General features: G+C 40.6%; 1 protein-coding gene across 3 annotated transcripts in view; it reads left to right on the forward strand.

Moving 5' to 3' along the window:
* phf14 (PHD finger protein 14) overlaps nucleotides 1-17,029 on the forward strand; it is a 340,053-nt gene that overhangs the window by 129,207 nt on the left and 193,817 nt on the right. The gene's annotated exons all lie outside the window — the stretch shown is intronic.

Below are 17,029 nucleotides of genomic sequence, written 5' to 3' on the forward strand. Positions count from 1 at the left end.
TGTTCACAAAATTAAAACTTTAGTATCGTCTTCTTGAGGGGTGCAGCCTTACCCTTAGTCCTTCACAAAGTGATTGAGCATTATGGATTATAAATGATCAGAGTGGATCTTCATTCATCATCAGAAATTAGCAGAAGATTGTGTTATCTTTTAGGAGTTACCACCACCTGTATGCAAAGTCCCTCCATTTGCAAAGCCCAGAAATGATTAGACAAAATAAATCTGAGGATTATGTTGGGGCCGTGTTTCTTTAGATATATCATGGGATGGATACATCAACATTTCCCAGCCACTGAATATGTACTAGTCTTTATTTTCAGGAATCATTAAAGGTGATAGAGGTTGAATGGGGCATTAATCCTTGTTCTGTGATGTGATATGTAGCCCCAAAAAAATTGGTTGGGTCTGTAATGGCTCAGAACCTTCCTAAAAGGCTCTCTGAAACGGCTATGTTACTATGCTGGGTTTAGAATGCCTCGTTTGCCTTTAATGGCGTCGTTTTGGCGCTTATTTGGCAACCTCACTATGAAATGCAAGTAGGTGGCGCTGATCGGTTGCCGTTGTTTGATTGGCTGCCCTTGCTCTCACTGAAAAGAAAGCATTATTTATTTATTATCATTGCTTTTATATTTTCTGTGTTTCTATTCAGGTTTTTTTTTTGCCTCTTTCTCTAAAATTGTATATAATAATCATTAGATTATTAATATATAAACAAAAATAAATTTAAGAAATATTACAATTTGAAAACAAATGCACCCGAACGTGGTGACAGCTGTAATGCTAACTTTTAACATTGAAAATGCCATAGACATGCTAACGCGTTAGCATTGCTCCCGTTTTTAAGTTATAAAATACGTCTATCAACTGTTTCAGAAGAACATAACAGGTCGGTTTAACATAGAAAAGGTAAATAATACTCACAGACGTATGCTCTTTAGGGTTTTAGCAGGAGAAAATGAAGCAAAAGAAAGAATAATCGAAGCATTGCTTCAATCTGCGAAGCACTTCTTCGATTGGTTCAAGGTTCAAAGCAAAGCCGCGCTGCAGAAAGTTTACGGACCTGCTGCAATACAGAAGTTATCATTTTCCTGACAAACACGCCCCAAAACAACGGCCACTCTGAAGGACCGATAACATAATCGTTAAGCACAAAGCTTATTGATGTCGGTGGATCGAGTCATTTCTTAATGATACCCAAAAGGAACCGGTTCTCGATACACATCCCTAGCTGCTAAGGGGTTAGCTCATTCCCTTTAGAGGAACAAACCAGAGCTAACGTGCCATTCTAACGTGCAATTCTTACCACAGGAATATGGCGCAACACAAATTTAAAACAAAAGAAAATGTGATACTCACAGGCTGTACTGATTGCTGGGGTTGATTTTGTCGCAGAGTCGGAACTGACCCTCTACTGAGTATTAAATGCCGACTGAAGCCAGCTCGAAATCATGCAAGGTTTGTGAAACAGTCCTCCGTGAAATGCGCAGAGCAAAGAAATAGTCGGCGGTTGTATGTACTGGGGATGCAGTTAAAAATGAATAAAAGCCAGTGATCGCGTACATTGCTTTCCGTGGGAAGATCGTAGTCCGCTAAAACAGCCTGGTAAAGCACACCTGTAGCTCGCCATTGCTTCTCTTCGAGTGTTACGAATGGGTGGGCACAACCTTATGAATAATTAATTTCGAAGGGACGTGTGTGAAAGGGTGTGGGTGTGTGTGGGGGGGCTATTGGTGAAAAAGTGACATGTTTTCTCTCAAAAACGGATTGGCCTGTTTTCTAGGGGCAATTCAAAAAAGGAGAAATACTTGAAACAGAGGTTCTGTTCTGAAACTTGCTGGCACTTCGTGTGTATTCCCCACAGTGGGGAGACTCTGAACTAACACCAAAAACATGCAAAAGATGATTTTTATTCTCTATCCCCTTTAAGAAATTCAAACAGTGTGGTACTCCCATGGTAAACCTGAGTGACTGGTGAGGAAAGCCACCAAGATACCCAGATAGTTCTAAAGGACTTGTAGACTTGTGTGGCTGCAGGCCTCAGAGATCTTTGCCACTTCAGTGCAGAGCTTTTTTTTTAATGTTGTTGACATCAGAAGACAATGGTTATTCTTGGTGAGAGAGATGATGTGTCATATTGCATGATCTGCCTCAGTTCTGGACCTGGGTGCCGCTGTACACCCTCCAAAGAGGAGACCAAGATCCTCTCAGGTGGTTTCTTATTTTTCAGGGATGAGGATCCAAACTGCATTTCCCCATCCCTTTTTATAATGTGTGCTGTCTGTCAGTGGATGGCAGCAGCAGAGTTACTCACGGTGTCGAGCTTTTGGAGCTGATTTATGATGGCTTCAGGGTGAAATTCAGTCCTAATTTTGTAGCCGCTTTTGCTCTGTTAAAACGTCCAGATACGTAGTGTAATAGTTATCACAGGAGAGTGTGGCTCAGACACCCCAAGCTTCATCCTTCATGGCAGTGTTACTTCTTACATATTCATGACAAGTGTGTGTGTGTGTGTGTGTGTGTGTGTGTGTGTGTGTGTGTGTGTGTGTGTGTGTGTGTGTGTGTGTGTGTGTGTGTGCGCGTGTGTGTGTGTGCGCATGCGCGTGTGCTCACAATAAAATTAATATTACTAAATACCATATTACACTGCTCAATAGTTCCCTTATCCTTATCTTACTATGTTTGGCATTCTGTGATAGTGAATTAAAAATGACACATGAGTAAGGTCTAGGTCGGGTGGCCAAATTCGGTCCTCGAGAGCCACCTTCCTGACACTTAGTTGTCTCCCTGCTCCAACACACCTGAATCCAGTGAAAGGCTCATTAAAAGTCTGCTAACGAGTCTTTCATTGGATTCAGGTGTGTTGGAGCAGGGAGACAACTAAGAGTGTCAGGAAGGTGGCTCTCGAGGACCGAACTTGGCCACCCCTGGTCTAGGTCATATGACTCAGATCAAAGCCTAATCAGAGGTCTTTGTCTAAAATACATGAATGACCATATCTTAAGCCCAGGTCACACAGCACTAACGAAGGACACCGAAGCCAAAACAAAACAAGAAATCTGGACTTGCGTTGACTTCCAGAGACATCATTTAACCGTTGTCCAGTTTTGTTCCTGTAGCTGGCGTCTCGTCTGAATTTTCAAACAGTTGAAAAATGTGAACGAATCCCAATGACAATTTCAATTTGTCCGTAATTTGTTTTGCTTTCTGTCTTGATGGTTCCTCATTGTTTGCGTAGTTCCCGTACCGTCATCATCATCCAACTTCATCCAACCTCCCAAGTCCGATGTCTTGCACAAACATTGGCGATATCTGAATGGATCAATAACTAAAGCTCAGACGACCTGAACGTGATTCATCCATGTGTGGGATGAAAAGCAATGTTTTCATACAGAAACTACAGCAACAAGAGCATTTTATCAACTACCATTCAAAAAGTGAAACTTGTATAACAACATTCATTGCACACAGACTGATATATTTCAAGTGTTTATTTTAATTACTAATTAATTAATTACTAATCAATCATTAATTAATATTATTGACTTAATTATCAGTATTAGCATTAATTACTAATTAATTATTAATGCTATTAGTTATTATTATAAATTACGAATTAATTAAATTAATTATTAATACCACAAAATTCTCCGACATGATTGCCATGTGTCGAAGAAATCTGCGACTTCTTCTATTTCTTTGCATTTACACAGAAAGGCGAGAAAATAAAAAGACCAAACAGGCTATTGCAACAAGTTTCGCTTCGGTTGCCATGTTAACAAACAGTGAAGACGGCAGTTTCAAACGGGCAGTTTTTTTTTCTCCTAAGGCGGAGGGGTGTCTCAGTTCATAGGGCTAGAGGCATAGCCCTTCACCTTACCCCTTGTTTTAAAGTGGTAGGGTTAGGGCCAAGGAGAAAGGGAAGGGGTACAAAAGAGAATTGAGATTGGGCCTAAGACTTTTTATTATATGGCTGCAACGCTATGCGCACTCTGATTGGCTGATTACTGGTCGGATATTTTCCGATATCTGGAACAGTTGCCATGAAAATTAGTTCGCAACGTGTATTTTCGTTACAAGCAAGGAAGGTAAAAACATGGTTAGAAAAACCAAGTCAAACATGAACATACTCCATAAATATCTAAACAGCATAGGAAATAACACAGATTGAAAGCTTACCAGCCAATGACCGGACCATCTATTAGCAAGTTCTTCATGAAGGTGGAGAAAGCAAATGAGTCCAACACCGTCAGCAGCATATTCAGGTGATACTGTTAGTTTGCATGTGTGTATATATATGTGTGTGTGTGTATATATATATATATCAATCAATCAATCAATCAACTTTTTTCTTATATAGCGCCAAATCACAACAAACAGTTGCCCTAAGGCGCTCCATATTGTAAGGCAAGGCCATACAATAATTATGAAAAACCCCAACGGTCAAAACGACCCCCTATGAGCAAGCACTTGGCCACAGTGGGAAGGAAAAACTCCCTTTTAACAGGAAGAAACCTCCAGCAGAACCAGGCTCAGGGAGGGGCAGTCTTCTGCTGAGACTGGTTGGGGCTGAGGGAAAGAACCAGGAAAAAGACATGCCGTGAAGGGGGGCAGAGATCGATCACTAATGATTAAATGCAGAGTGATGCATACGGAGCAAAAAGAGAAAGAAACAGTGCATCATGGGAACCCCCCCACAGTCTGCGTCTAAAGCAGCATAACCAAGGGATGGTCCAGGGTCACCTGATCCAGCCCTAACTATAAGCCTTAGCGAAAAGGAAAGTTTTAAGCCTAATCTTAAAAGTAGAGAGGGTATCTGTCTCCCTGATCTGAATTGGGAGCTGGTTCCACAGGAGAGGAGCCTGAAAGCTGAAGGCTCTGCCTCCCATTCTACTCTTACAAACCCTAGGAACTACAAGTAAGCCCGCAATCTGAGAGCGAAGCGCTCTAATGGGGTAATATGGTACTACGAGGTCCCTAAGATAAGATGGGACCTGATTATTCAAAACCTTATAAGTAAGAAGAAGAATTTTAAATTCTATTCTAGAATTAACAGGAAGCCAATGAAGAGAGGCCAACACGGGTGAGATATGCTCTCTCCTGCTAGTCCCCGTCAGTACTCTAGCTGCAGCATTCTGAACCAACTGAAGGCTTTTTAGGGAACTTTTAGGACAACCTGATAATAATGGATTACAATAGTCCAGCCTAGAGGAAATAAATGCATGAATTAGTTTTTCAGCATCACTCTGAGACAAGACCTTTCTGATTTTAGAAATATTGCGTAAATGCAAAAAGGCAGTCCTACATATTTGTTTAATATGCACTTTGAATGACATATCCTGATCAAAAATGACTCCAAGATTTCTCACAGTATTACTAGAGATCAGGGAAATGCCATCCAGAGTAACGATCTGGTTAGACACCATGCTTCTAAGATTTGTGGGGCTAAGTACAATAACTTCAGTTTTATCTGAGTTTAAAAGCAGGAAATTAGAGGTCATCCATGTCTTTATGTCTGTAAGACAATCCTGCAGTTTAGCTAATTGGTGTGTGTCCTCTGGCTTCATGGATAGATAAAGCTGGGTATCATCTGCGTAACAATGAAAATTTAAGCAATACCGTCTAATAATACTGCCTAAGGGAAGCATGTATAAAGTGAATAAAATTGGTCCTAGCACAGAACCTTGTGGAACTCCATAATTAACTTTATATATATATAAAATAAATGAATTATTAACTTTGTTTGCTCGGTTCATAATCCTTTAATATTGCTTTTCCACAATGTTAGAAAGACTACAGTAAAAATGTGAGTACAGAGTACTGAAAATTTCATCAAAATCTGTGCAGTAGTTTTGACATAGTCTTGCTGGTTGACAGCCAGACAAATAATAAATCAACGCCGATGATTTTATACATAATAACAAAATAACCTGCAACTTTAATAAGGAAATTGTATGTGTTTTTTTTTTCACAGTAGAATTTCTTTTTGATTTCTTTGTCACAGTGGAACACTTTATTAGCCACAGTTGGGCAGAGCTGTCCTGCTCATCCTTCACTGTGTGGATACAGGTGCACACCGTAATGTGCGTTTCTTCTGAAATATGTTTCTGCATTGTGTTGTTCTGACTGGCTTAATACACCCAACATGAGAACAAGTTGTATCATGATATGCAATGGGTATAAAAATAGCAAAGTTTTTCAGTTGAAAATTAGCAACGCCTGTGCTGGACTGTGCGCCGATTTGTGCCACATCACAGACAGGGTCCTTTATGTTTGCTGTGAGAGGAATCGGAAACCTTTTTCATGACTTACTCAATTCTGCTTGTCGGCACAGTCCATGTTCTGATCTGCTGATACACAGCGGTCTTTCTGCTCCCTGAAGAAACACTCCAGATTGGTATCCGACAGGTCTGTTGTACGTAAGTGGATTGAGTTTCTTTCCTTTATTGTTTTTCCAACTGTCAATATCTGACCTGCTGCCACTCACAGAGGACTGGAGGAAGCATTCCTGTTTTGAGTCTGTGCCACAGAGGAATGAACAAAGACATGAGGGTGTACCTTGGCCTCTCATGTTCACGCTGCACTCTGTCTTGGTGGGGACTTTGCGGAGTGCAGGTGCATGGTGCCAGACCGGGTTAATGTGTTTCTCTGTCAGGTTGGTAAACCCTGGGCCTAGACGTGTGCCGAGGACCCTGCTGGAGCTCTTGAGGATTAAGTGGCTTTCTGATTTTTCTCAGAACCACAGTCGCTCGGGCAAGGCAGTTCAGCGAAGCATTTATCTTCAAATGCAAGGCGCTCAATGGCAGGCGCTAAAAGGCCCCTGCTTTGCATTTGTAATGCTTTTACCAGAGTGCCCAAGTGCTGCCACTTCTCTAAAGCCATGTTTCAATTTATCAGGATCAGCTAATCGACCTCCTGTTGGCCCTGAGGCTGGCGTGTGTGCACGTTCGTGCACAAGCGCTTGTTTGCTTTTGGCTACTGGGCACATTGCCCTGTCATGAAGCTGTGACTCTCCTGGCTATTATTCATGCCTGCTGTGAGAACTACCTACTGGAGGAGAATTTTAAGTCAGCTTGGTTGCTGAGTTTTATTTAGCATATACAGTATATAATGTCATGAAAATCAAAATCCACATCACACTCCTGATGGCCTCAAACCGCAGAAGCTGGAGCAGATATCTGAGGTGTGCTTTGTCACTCACGGCTTTTATTTTCTTTGCAGAATTAATGATAACTTGTCCTGTGTGCAGTCATAGAGCGCGAGGCAGGGTACAGCCTGGACAGGACGCCAGTCTGTTGCAGGGCCACATATAGACAATAGACAAACACATTCACACCTGCACGCACAGGCTCCAGCCCCCCGTGACCCTTAGTCGGACTAAGCGGTTGAAGATGAGAGAGTGATGTGTCCTGTGTGGATTTGATTTGATTTATTTATTTATTTGAAACAGGGACAGTGCACAATATACATTATCCTTAAATAGGAGAGATGCATTATGCCAGGTTGTAGCACACATGCTAATTTCCACCTGTAGTCCCTAGACAGGCTGATGGAAAACAATTAAAAAGAGGAAATTTACATTGCATTAAATTTTTAAAATTACAGACTCTGTGTCCAAAGCACATGACATTAGATCACACTATGGTTACATGTCTGTCCTGAGAGCAACCAATTTTTAACCAGTCGTGAAAAGGTGTAAAATTTTGTACAAGAAATAAGTTCAGTTGGTAACATATTCCACTGGCGCATGGCCACACAAGAGAACGCTGAGTTCCCAAAAGTTGTTCTACGTCTGGGAATTCTGCACTCGCCTCGACCCGTCGACCGAGTTGCTCGAGATGTTGTTTCCGAGTTCAAGGATATGAAAGTTTTTACGGTGAAGCAGCAGTGCCATGAATGATTTTAAACAGCAAACATAAATTTGAGTACATGACTGAATTTTCAAAGCTCAGAATATTATACTTTGAGAGTATGTGACAATGATGAAATTAATGTTTTTTTCTTATCATGAATCTTGAGAGAGCTTTTATAAAGTGATTGAAGAGGCCTAAGGGCAGTTTTGCACGCCTGTGACCAACTTGTCATACAGTAGAGAAAATGTGGTATAATCATTGCATTAAGATATACATTAGAAGCTTCGATGGTAAGAGAGTTTCGAGTGTATCTATAATTAAATTTTAAAGTGTTTATCTTTTTAACATGTTTCTTAAAATTAAAATTTGAATCAAGTATTATACCCAGATATCTATATTGATCAACATTATGAATTTTCTGACCACCGATTAAAACTTCAGGACATTTCTGAAGTTTGTTTCAGTTTGTAAAAAACATAGATACCGTTTTTTCAATATTTCAAATCATATCAAATCAATTTTATTTATATAGCGCCAAATCACAACAAACAGTTGCCCCAAGGCGCTTTATATTGTAAGGCAAAAGCCATACAATAATTACAGAAAAACCCCAACGGTCAAACGACCCCCTGTGAACAAGCACTTGGCGACAGTGGGAAGGAAAAACTCCCTTTTAACAGAAAGAAACCTCCAGCAGAACCAGGCTCAGGGAGGGGCAGTCTTCTGCGCGGACTGGTTGGGGCTGAGGGGAGAGAATCAGGAAAAAGACATGCTGTGGAAGAGAGCAGAGATCAATCACTAATGATTAAATGCAGAGTGGTGCATACAGATCAAAAAGACAAAGAAACACTCAGTGCATCATGGGAACCCCCCAGCAGTCTAAGTCTATAGCAGCATAACTAAGGGATGGTTCAGGGTCACCTGATCCAGCCCTAACTATAAGCTTTATCAAAAAGGAAAGTTTTAAGCCTAATCTTAAAAGTAGAGAGGGTGTCTGTCTCCCTGATCTGAATTGGGAGCTGGTTCCACAGGAGAGGAGCCTGAAGCTGAAGGCTCTGCCTCCCATTCTACTCTTAAAAACCCTAGGAACTACACGTACGCCTGCAGTCTGAGAGCGAAGCACTCTATTGGGGTGATATGGTACTATGAGGTCCCTAAGATAAGATGGGACCTGATTATTCAAAACCTTATAAGTAAGAAGAAGAATTTTAAATTGTATTCTAGAATTAACAGGAAGCCAATGAAGAGAGGCCAATATGGGTGAAATATGCTCTCTCCTTCTAGTCCCTGTCAGTACTCTAGCTGCAGCATTTTTAATTAACTGAAGGCTTTTCAGGGAACTTTTAGGACAACCTGATAATAATGAATTACAATAGTCCAGCCTAGAGGAAATTAATGCATGAATTAATTTTTCAGCATCACTCTGAGACAAGACCTTTCTAATTTTAGAGATATTGCGCAAATGCAAAAAAGCAGTCCTACATATTTGCTTAATATGCACATTGAAGGACATATCCTGATCAAAAATGACTCCAAGGTTTCTCACAGTATTACTAGAGGTCAGGGTAATGCCATCCAGAGTAAGGATCTGGTTAGGCACCATGTTTCTAAGATTTGTGGGGCCAAGTACAACAACTTCAGTTTTATCTGAATTTAAAAGCAGGAAATTAGAGGTTATCTTGTCTTTATGTCTGTAAGACGTTTGTGCAGTTTAACTAATTGGTGTGTGTCCTCTGGCTTCATGGATAGATAAAGCTGGGTATCATCTGCGTAACAATGAAAATTTAAGCAATGCTTTCTAATAATACTGCCTAAGGGAAGCATGTATAAAGTGAATAAAATTGGTGCTAGCACAGAACCTTGTGGAACTCCACAATTAACCTTAGTCTGTGAAGAAGACTCCCCATTTACATGAACAAATTGTAATCTATTAGATAAATACGATTCAAACCACTGCAGCGCAGTGCCTTTAATACCTATGGCATGCTCTAATCTCTGTAATAAAATTTTATGGTCAACAGTATCAAAAGCAGCACTTAGGTCTAACAGGACAAGCACAGAGATGAGTCCACTGTCTGAGGCCATAAGATCATTCGTAACCTTCACTAATGCTGTTTCTGTACTATGATGAATTCTAAAACCTGACTGAAATTCTTCAAATAGACCATTCCTCTGCAGATGATCAGTTAGCTGTTTTACAGCTACCCTTTCAAGAATTTTTGAGAGAAAAGGAAGGTTGGAGATTGGCCTATAATTAGCTAAGATAGCTGGGTCAAGTGATGGCTTTTTAAGCAATGGTTTAATTACTGCCACCTTAAAAGCCTGTGGTACATAGCCAACTAATAAAGGTAGATTGATCATATTTAAGATCGAAGCATTAATTAATGGTAGGGCTTCCTTGAGCAGCCTGGTAGGAATGGGGTCTAATAGACATGTTGATGGTTTGTAGGAAGTAACTAATGAAAATAACTCAGACAGAACAATCGGAGAGAAAGTGTCTAACCAAATACCAGCATTACTGAAAGCAGCCAAAGATAACGATGTCTTTGGGATGGTTATGAGTAATTTTTTCTCTAATAGTTAAAATTTTATTAGCAAAGAAAGTCATGAAGGCATTACTAGTTAAAGTTAAAGCAATATTCGGCTCAATAGAGGTCTGACTCTTTGTCAGCCTGGCTACAGTGCTGAAAAGAAACCTGGGGTTGTTCTTATTTTCTTCAATTAGTGAGGAGTAGGAAGATGTCCTCGCTTTACGGAGGGCTTTTTTATAGAGCAACAGACTCTTTTTCCAGGCTAAGTGAAGATCTCCTAAATTAGTGAGACGCCATTTCCTCTCCACCTTACGGGTTATCTGCTTTAAGCTGTGAGTTTGTGAGTTATACCACGGAGTCAGGCACTTCTGATTTAAGGCTCTCTTTTTCAGAGGAGCTACAGCATCCAAAGTTGTGCTCAATGAGGATGTAAAACTATTGACGAGATAATCTATCTCACTCACAGAGTTTAGGTAGCTACTCTGCACCGTGTTGGTATATGACATTGGAGAACATAACAAAGAAGGAATCATATCCTTAAACCAAGTTACAACGCTTTCCGAAAGACTTCTACTGTAATGAAACTTATTCCCCACTGCTGGGTAGTCCATTAAAGTAAATGTAAATGTTATTAAGAAATGATCAGACAGAAGGGGGTTTTCAGGGAATACTGTTAAGTCTTCAATTTCCATACCATAAGTCAGAACAAGATCTAAAGTATGGTTAAAGTGGTGGGTGGACGCATTTACATTTTGAGTGAAGCCAACTGAGTCTAATAATAGATTAAATGCAGTGTTGAGGCTGTCATTCTCAGCATTTATGTGGATTTTAAAATCGCCCACTATAATTATCTTATCTGAGCTAAGCACTAAGTCAGACAAAAGGTCTGAAAATTCACAGAGAAACTCACAGTAACGACCAGGTGGACGATAGATAGCAACAAATAAAACTGGTTTTTAGGACTTCCAATTTGGATGGACAAGACTAAGTCAAGCTTTGAAATGAATTAAAGCTCTGTCTGGGTTTTTGATTAATTAATAAGCTGGAATGGAAGATTGCTGCTAATCCTTCCCCTCGACCCGTGCTACGAGCATTCTAACAGTTAGTGTGACTCGGGGGTGTTGACTCATTTAAACTAACATATTCATCCTGCTGTAACCAGGTTTCTGTAAGGCAGAATAAATCAATATGTTGATCAATTTTTATATAATTTACTAACAGGGACTTAGAAGAGAGAGACCTAATGTTTAATAAACCACATTGAACTGTTTTAGTCTGTGGTGCAGTTGAAGGTGCTATATTATTTTTTCTTTTTGAATTTTTATGCTTAAATAAATAGATAAATAGATTTTTACTGGTTGTTGGTGGTCTAGGAGCACGCACCGTCTCTACGGGGATGGGAACAAGACCAGGTTTTCCCCAGAAGCTTTGCCAATTATCTATGAAGCCCACCTCATTTTTTGGACACTACTCAGACAGCCAGCAATTCAGGGAGAACATGCGGCTAAACATGACACTCCTGGTCCGATTGGGGAGGGGCCCAGAGAAAACTACAGAGTCCGACATTGTTTTGCAAAGTTACACACCGATTCAATGTTAATTTTAGTGACCTCCGATTGGCGTAACTGGGTGTCATTACTGCCGACGTGAATTACAGTCCTACGAAATTTACACTTAGCCTTAGCCAGCAGTTTCAAATTTCCTTCAATGTCGCCTGCTCTGGCCCCCGGAAGACAATTGACTATGGTTGCTGGTGTCGCTAATTTCACATTTCTCAAAACAGAGTCGCCAATAACCAGAGTTTGTTCCTCGGCGGGTGTGTCCCCGAGTGGGGAAAAACGGTTCGAGATGTGAACGGGTTGGTGGTGTACAGGGGGCTTCTGTTTAGCACTACGCTTCCTCCTCACAGTTACCCAGCTGGCCTGCTTTCCCGGCTGCTCGGGATCTGCTGGGGGACAGCTAACGGCGGCTAAGCTACCTTGGTCCGCACCAATTACAGGGGCCTGGCTAGCTGTAGGATTTCCAAGGTGCGGAGCCGAGTCTCCAATTCACCCAGCCTGGCCTCCAAAGCTACGAATAAGCTACACTTATTACAAGTACCATTACTGCTAAAGGAGGCCGAGGAATAACTAAACATTTCACACCCAGAGCAAAAAAGTGCGGGAGAGACAGGAGAAGCCACCATGCTAAACCGGCTAAGAGCTAGTAGCTGCGCTAAGCTAGTGGATTCCTAAAAACACACAAAGTGAATAATGTGTAAATAATTTAGAGGTGATTCAGCAGAGAGGGTGCTTTAGTTAAGGCATGTGAAGATTACACTGTGAAACAAATCGTTATCTAGTTGTCTAGATCAATCTAACTACGCAGATTAAACAGCTAACGGATACAGCGAAGCAACGCTGTGCTCCGCAACAGGAAGTGATACAATACCACAGTGAGAGCCAACCACCAGTAAGGCAGAAATTTTTTAACCAATGAGTAACCAACTTCATCTCTCTTGTTAGTTTTTGAGCTACCTCCTCCACGGTTTTTCCATGGGTATACACTACAGTGTCATCAGTATACATAATTGTTTTAACATTGCAGACAGATGGAAGATCATTAATATAAAATGTGAACAACAGTGGCCCTAAAATAGAGCCCTGAAGCACACCTAGTCTGCATGGTCTTAAAGGTGATGTTACTTCACCCATAGTTACACACTGCTGCCTGTCACTGAGGTACTATCTTATCCAATGAATTGTATTGGTATGAAAGCTGAATTTAGTTAATTTGTTAAGAAGAAGTTCATGGTTAACGTTGTCAAAAGCCTTCCTCAAGTCCAGAAAGACTGCTCCTACCACTCCTCCCATATCCAAACTGGACAGCAGGATCACTTTTTGTCTTAAACTTTGCTGATGGGTATTACAGCACCTCCTGCTGCTCACTGTCAGTAGGCAGGTTCCAGTACTCTCCAAAACACGCAACTTGAAGTAACTAAAAATAGTGAAATGGAAAAACATGAATTTTGAAAAAACTCAAATATTGCAATAAAAGGTTTGAATCTTGCTTGAGATGTTTTTTCAGATGATTTGAAAAAGCTTTATGTTGTATGAAATAATGGAATGGAAACACATTTGTCCAGTGTTACAAGAAGTAAGTCCTATATTAAAGGATTATTAACTGAGCGAGGGGTTAATAATTTGTGTATTATATGGCATTTATATATATATATATATATATATATATATATATATATATATATATATATATTAGGGGTGGGCAAACATAAAAAATCTTAATCGCATTAACTCAATGACTTTCTGTGATTAATCATGATTAATCGCATGGTATATGTGAAACCCAAAAATGAATTCAAAAGCCGCTTAAAAGCCCAGTTTTATTTGAAAATGTAAATGAACATTGCATAAATTTGAAAATGTAAATTTCAAAGGAAACACACTAATGAAATCAAATATAAAACCACTGGCAGGTCATTTGTTATCCTGTTTCATATCAAAATAACAATATTCATGTCAGTGACTAAATGTACTAAAACAAATACGTCACAATTGTACACATACCACAATTTGATATGTGTAAAATTGTGATGTATTTGTTTTAGTATATTTAGATTTTGTTGTGATTTGGCACTTTATAAGCCGATTAAATTGAATTGAAATTGAACATTTTATTGAGTCTTAAAGTAAATAAATATGAATTTGGTCACTGGATCCTTAAACTTTGTACATAATGAACTCTACATGGTGAATCCTTGATATCTGGAAATAAATATACTCAACAAAAATATAAACGCAACACTTTTGGTTTTGCTCCCATTTTGTTTGAGATGACCTCAAAGATCTAAAACTTTTTCCACATACACAATATCACCATTTCCCTCAAATATTGTTCAAAAACCAGTCTAAATCTGTGATAGTGAGCACTTCTCCTTTGCTGAGATAATCCATCCCACCTCACAGGTGTGCCATATGAAGATGCTGATTAGACACCATGATTAGTGCACAGGTGTGCCTCAGACTGCCCACAATAAAAGGCCACTCTGAAATGTGCAGTTTTATCACACAGCACAATGCCACAGATGTCGCAAGATTTGAGGGAGCGTGCAATTGGCATGCTGACAGCAGGAATGATAACCAGAGCTGTTGCTCGTGTATTGAATGTTCATGTCTCTACCATAAGCCGTCTCCAAAGGCGTTTCATAGAATTTGGCAGTACATCCAACCAGCCTCATAACCGCAGACCACGTGTAACCACACCAGCCCAGGACCTCCACATCCAGCATGTTCACCTCCAAGATCGTCTGAGACCAGCCACTCGGACAGCTGCTGAAACAATCGGTTTGCATAACCAAAGAATTTCTGCACAAACTGTCAGAAACCGTCTCAGGGAAGCTCATCTGCATGCTCGTCGTCCTCATCTGGGTCTCGACCTGACTCCAGTTCGTTGTCGTAACCGACTTGAGTGGGCAAATGCTCACCTTCGTTGGCGTTTGGCACGTTGGAGAGGTGTTCTCTTCAACTCTATGCGAAGGAGATGTGTTGCACTGCATGAGGCAAATGGTGGTCACACCAGATACTGACTGGTATCCCCCCCCAATAAAATAAAACTGCACCTTTCAGAGTGGCCTTTTATTGTGGGCAGTCTAAGGCACACCTGTGCACTAATCATGGTGTCTAATCAGCATCTTGGTATGGCACACCTGTGAGGTGGGATGGATTATCTCAGCAAAGGAGAAGTGCTCACTATCACAGATTTAGACTGGTTTATGAACAGTATTTGAGGGAAATGGTGATATTGTGTATGTGGAAAAAGTTTTAGATCTTTGAGTTCATCTCATACAAAATGGGAGCAAAACCAAAAGTGTTGCGTTTATATTTTTGTTGAGGCATAAACAAAATCTGTAGTTTTTGTCAAAAGCATTTCCTTTCAGACATTATTGGCATGAATGTGTTTCCATATATCTGAGCTGAGCTTACACTTGCTGTGCTTCACTTCAGGATGTAATTTGAAAAGAAAATACAGCACGTTTCATTTTGGGAGGAAAAAAAAGTTTTAGTCGATTGTAGTTTCTTGTCTGTATTACATTTGGAAAGAGGTGTCATTTTATTTAAAGCGGCGATTCACTTTGAAGTTATTAATTCCGACCAGACTGTCTCAGCCGTGCAGCGTTTCGAGCTGTGTGAACGGAACGGAGGACGATTCTCGTTTCTTGACAGCAACAAGACAAGAGTCCCAGTTAGTGACTTTAATCCACACAAAAGTGACTGACGATATTTTAATGGCTTTGTGAGGGGTTAAGAATCGGCTTGCCGTTTCTGAAGAGCAGTGAATCAAAGAACCAACGAGCTACTGGATCGAAGCATTGCTTCAATGGTTCATGGTTTCAAAGTGGAGCCGCGCTGCAGAAATAGTTTATTACAGACCAAACCCTGAATATCCGACTTTACTTGTATGTCCGTATGACTATGAAACTCGGAAAAATCCGTATCATTTACGGACTATAGGTTGACATGAAAACCACCGAAAAGCTGTGTTCACCGTGTGGACACGTTCGGCTATTCGAGATTATTCCAGATTTTTTTTTTTTTAACCGATGACGAACGATGCGTAAAAAAAAAATTTGACCGATGCAGCTGCATCGGTCTAAACCGGTCTGGATCTGGGCCTGATCCTGTAGAACTTTGTACCGAAAATGTCCATTCAAAAGTTCGACGTCTTTCTGCATTTTGTTTTGTTGTGCATTGCATAGCCTCTACTTTTCTCGATCCTTGTCATTTTCTGTGTGAACTCAGCTATCAGCAGGAAGCAGCAGCATAAGCTCGCCCCCGACTGACGCTGTCAAAATAAAAGGCAACGAGCAACAGTCATAAAAGGCTAAAAAAAAAACAAAAAAAAACATGCAGCGTTAAGGGGAGGAACAAAATTGTCAGCGATAATGACCTCAATAATTAACGCAACGTTAATTCAATTCAATTTTATTTATATAGCGCCAAATCACAACAAACAGTTGCCCCAAGGCGCTTTATATTGTAAGGCAAGGCCATACAATAATTACGTAAAAACCCCAAAGGTCAAAACGACCTCCTGTGAGCAAGCACTTGGCGACAGTGGGAAGGAAAAACTCCCTTTTAACAGGAAGAAACCTCCAGCAGAACCAGGCTCAGGGAGGGGCAGTCTTCTGCTGGGACTGGTTGGGGCTGAGGGAGAGAACCAGGAAAAAGACATGCTGTGGAGGGGAGCAGAGATCAATCACTAATGATTAAATGCAGAGTGGTGCATACAGAGCAAAAAGAGAAAGAAACACTCAGTGCATTATGGGAACCCCCCAGCAGTCTAAGTCTATAGCAGCATAACTAAGGGATGGTTCAGGGTCACCTGATCCAGCCCTAACTATAAGCTTTAGAAAAAAGGAAAGTTTTAAGCCTAATCTTAAAAGTAGAGAGGGTGTCTGTCTCCCTGATCCGAATTGGGAGCTGGTTCAACAGGAGAGGAGCCTGAAAGCTGAAGGCTCTGCCTCCCATTCTACTCTTACAAACCCTAGGAACTACAAGTAAGCCTGCACTCTATTGGGGTGATATGGTACTATGAGGTCCCTAAGATAAGATGCGACCTGATTATTCAAAACCTTATAAGTAAGAAGAGGAA

Source organism: Thalassophryne amazonica, chromosome 20 (genome assembly GCF_902500255.1).
Source record: "Thalassophryne amazonica chromosome 20, fThaAma1.1, whole genome shotgun sequence".
In the NCBI taxonomy this organism is placed as follows: domain Eukaryota; kingdom Metazoa; phylum Chordata; class Actinopteri; order Batrachoidiformes; family Batrachoididae; genus Thalassophryne; species Thalassophryne amazonica.